Genomic DNA, 4,009 nt, shown 5'->3' with positions numbered 1-4,009 from the left:
AACAGTGTATATTTTATCCTGAATTTTATGAATGTTGGCTCTTGAAAGAATGAGGAACACGAAAAATATTATTGATGATCTGAAAAATCATGAATTTGATTCTTGAAGCAAGAAAAAGCAGTGAAAAAATACTTACAAGGAATCATTGGATCAAGAAAAGGAACAAAAGCCAATAGCCCTTAAAACCAAAAGGCAAGGGTAAAAAGGATCCAAGGCTTTGAGCATCAGTGGATAGGAGGGCCCAACGAAGTAATTTCAGGCCTAAGCGGCTAAATCAAGCTGTCCCTAACCATGTGCTTGTGGGATGTAGGTCCAAGTGAAAAGCTTGAGACTGAGTGGTTAAAGTCGTGATCCAAAGCAAAAAGAGTGTGCTTAAGAGCTCTGGACACCTCTAACTGGGGACTTTAGCAAAGCTGAGTCACAATCAGAAAAGGTTCACCCAGTCTTGTGTCTGTGGCATTTATGTATCCGGTGGTAATACTGAAAAACAAAGTGCTTAGGGCCACGGCCAAGACTCATAAAGTAACTGTGTTCAAGAATCAACATACTACACTAGAAGAATCAATAATACTATCTGAATTATGAGTTCCTATGGATGCCAATCATTCTGAATTTCAAAGGATAAAGGGAGATGCCAAAACTGTTCAAAAACAAAAAGTTACAAGCCCCGCTCATCTAATAAGAATCTGAGCTCCATTTAAAAAACTCTGAGATATTATTACTTCTTAATTTCTTTTCAGCCTATTTTATTTATCTAGTTGCTTGAGGACAAGCAACAGTTTAAGTTTGGTGTTGTGATGAGCGGATATTTTATACGCTTTTTGGGGGTAATTTCATGTAGATTTTAGCATGTTTTAATTAGTTTTTAGTATAATATTATTAGTTTTTAGGCAAAAATCATATTTCTGGACTTTACTATGAGTTTGTGTGTTTTTTTATGATTTTAGGTATTTTCTGGCTGAAATTGAGGGAGCTGAGCAAAAATCTGAGTTAGGCTGAAAAAGGACTACTGATGTTGTTGGATCCTGACCTCTCTGCACTCGGAATGGACTTTTTGGAGCTACAGAAGTCCAATTGACGCGCACTCAATTGGGTTGGAAAATAGACATCCAGGGCTTTCCAGCAATATATAATAGTTCATAGTTTGCGCGAAAATAGATGACGTAAACTTGCGTTCAACGCCAGTTTCATGCTGCTGTCTGGCGTCTAGCGCCAGAAACAGGTTACAAGTTAGAGTTCAGCGCCCAAAATACGTTACAACCTGGCGTTCAACTCCAGAAACAGCCCAAGCACGTGAGAAGCTTTAGTCTCAGCCCCAGCACACACCAAGTGGGCCCCATAAGTGGATTTCTGCACCAATTATCTTAGTTTACTCATTTTTTATAAACCTAGGTTACTAGTTTACTATTTAAACAACTTTTAGAGACTTATCTTGTACCTCATGACATTTTCAGATCTGAATTACATACTCTTTGATGGCATGAGTCTCTAAACTCCATTGTTGGGGGTGAGGAGCTCTACAGCCTCTCGATGAATTAATGCAATTACTTTTGTTTTCCTTTCAAACACGCTTGTTCTTATCTAAGATGTTCACTCGCGCTTAAACGTGAAGAAGGTGATGATCCATGACACTCATCACCTTCCTCAATCCATGAACGTGTGCCTGACAACCACCTCCGTTCTACATCAGATTGAATGAGTATCTCTTAGATTCCTTAATCAGAATCTTCGTGGTATAAGCTGGAATTGATGGCGGCATTCATGAGAATCCAGAAAGTCTAAACCTTGTCTGTGGTATTCCGAGTAGGATTCTGGGATTGGATGACTGTGACGAGCTTCAAACTCGCGAGTGTTGGGCGTGATGACAAACGCAAAAGAATCAATGGATTATATTCCGACATGATCGAAAACCAATAGCTGATTAGCCGTGCTATGATAGAGCATTTGGACCATTTTCACTGAGAGGATGGGAAGTAACCATTGACAACGGTGACACCCTACATATAGCTTGCCATGGAAGGAGCCTTGCGTGTGGAAAAAGGATTTCAAGGAAGAGTTGAAATTCAAAGGACAAAGCATCTCCAAAACTCCAACATATTCTCCATTATTGAGTAACAATTACTTATTCCAAACACTTTTACTTCTTACAATTAAATCCAAATAACCTTATTGGCATCCTGACTAAGATTAATAAGATAACCATAGCTTGCTTCAAGCCAACAATCTCCGTGGGATTCGACCCTTACTCACATAAGGTATTACTTGGACGACCAAGTGCACTTGCTGGTTAGTTGTGCGGATTGCAAAAGTGTGATTGCAATTTCGTGCACCAAGTACTTTGTAACAAACATAGAGGAGAACATGGAAAACAACCATGAAGGAGAAGCCAACAACCATGCCAGAGAAGGCCCTGTGAATCATGCTGGGCAAGAGAGAAGAGTTCTAGGCTCTTACATCAATCTAAACCCAGAAAATTGTGGAAGTAGCATCCAAAAGCAACCATAGATGCCAATAACTTTGAATTAAAACCCCAGCTTATCACCCTTGTTCACAACAACTGTTCATTTAGAGGAAGTGCCCAAGAAGACCCCAATCAACATCAAAACACCTTCCTAAGAATATGTGACACTGTGAAGTCTAATGGTGTTCATCCGGATGTCTATAGACTGCTATTGTTCCCTTTCTCACTCAGGGACAAAGCATCTAAATGGTTGTAATCTTTCCCGAAGGAGAGTTTGACAAATTGGGAAGATGTGGTGAACAAATTTTTGGCAAGATTCTACCCTCTTCAAAGAATCAACAGGTTGAGAGATGAGGTACAAACCTTCAGGCAACAAGATGGTGAAACTCTCTATGAGGCATGGGAGAGATTTAAGGACTTAACAAGAAGGTGCCCACCAGACATGTTCAATGAATGGGTTCAACTGCATATTTTCTATGAAGGTCTTTCCTACGAATCAAAGAAGGCCGTAGACTATTCATCAGGGTGTTCTCTAAACAAGAAGAAGACCATTGAAAAAGCCATAGATGTCATTGAGACTGTAGCTGAGAATAACTACTTCTATGCTTCTGAAAGGAGCAACACTCGAGGAGTGATGGAGCTGAACCATATGGATGTGCTGCTGGCTCAAAATAACATGATCACCAAGCAGTTAGCTGATCTTACCAATAAGGTGGAAGAAAACCAAGTTGCAGCAGTCATCACTTCATCACCAGCTCAAGAAGGAGTGAATACAAGAAAAGAAGGTGACTGGGAACAAGCCAACTATGTTAGAAACTCACCCAGACAGACCCATGATCCATACTCCAAAACTTACAATTCTGGTTAGAGAAACCACCCTAATTTTGGGTGGGGAAACCAACAAGACCAAGGCCAAGACCAGAGACGCCACAACCACAATCCCAACAACAATGCAACTCACCAACACCCCTCACAGAGATCATATCAACACCCACCTAATCACCCTTCTCAACCTCCATATCAAAACCAACGTGACCACTCTCAACCTCCTAACCTCAACCCACCATTACCAACCAAAGATAGACTCTCCGGAATTGAGACTTTACTTGAAGACATATGTAAGAAAGTCCAAGACAACATAGTGTTCAAGGATGAAGTGCGAGCCAATATCAAAAACCAGGGAGACACCATCAAGAGGCTGGAGTCCCAAGTGGGGTATCTATCTCAACAGTTTTCCAAACCTACTAATAGTTTCCCAAGTGATACAGAGAATAACCCAAGAGGAGAAGCAAAGAAAGTAAGATGGGAAGAATGTAAGATGATCACTCTAAGTGATGAGAGGAGTGTGCAAGAAGCAAACACACGAACATAACACTTCCAAAATAATCCAAAGGAAAAGAATGAAGAGAGAAATCAAGCACCCCATCCCACACACAGGGAGGAGCTAAGGAAAGAGGAGACTTTGAACCCATATGCACCTTTTCCCCAAAGGCTCAAGGGTGGTGTAGCAAGGAGAGCATATTCAAGGTTCCTCGACATGTTTGCATC

The 4,009-nt window shown here is 40.8% G+C and overlaps 1 non-coding gene across 1 annotated transcript; it reads right to left on the bottom strand.

Moving 5' to 3' along the window:
* Nucleotides 1-2,801: 2,801 nt before the first annotated feature.
* LOC112804731 (small nucleolar RNA R71) lies at nt 2,802-2,905 on the bottom strand. Its single transcript, XR_003203348.1, has one exon. It is a non-coding gene; the product is annotated as a small nucleolar RNA R71 (small nucleolar RNA).
* Between the last annotated feature and the right edge of the window lie 1,104 nt (nt 2,906-4,009).

The sequence above is a fragment of the Arachis hypogaea genome, chromosome 5 (genome assembly GCF_003086295.3).
Source record: "Arachis hypogaea cultivar Tifrunner chromosome 5, arahy.Tifrunner.gnm2.J5K5, whole genome shotgun sequence".
Classification (NCBI taxonomy): domain Eukaryota; kingdom Viridiplantae; phylum Streptophyta; class Magnoliopsida; order Fabales; family Fabaceae; genus Arachis; species Arachis hypogaea.
Note: the sequence above shows the minus strand (reverse complement) of the source record. Positions and strands in the feature narration are given on the sequence as shown.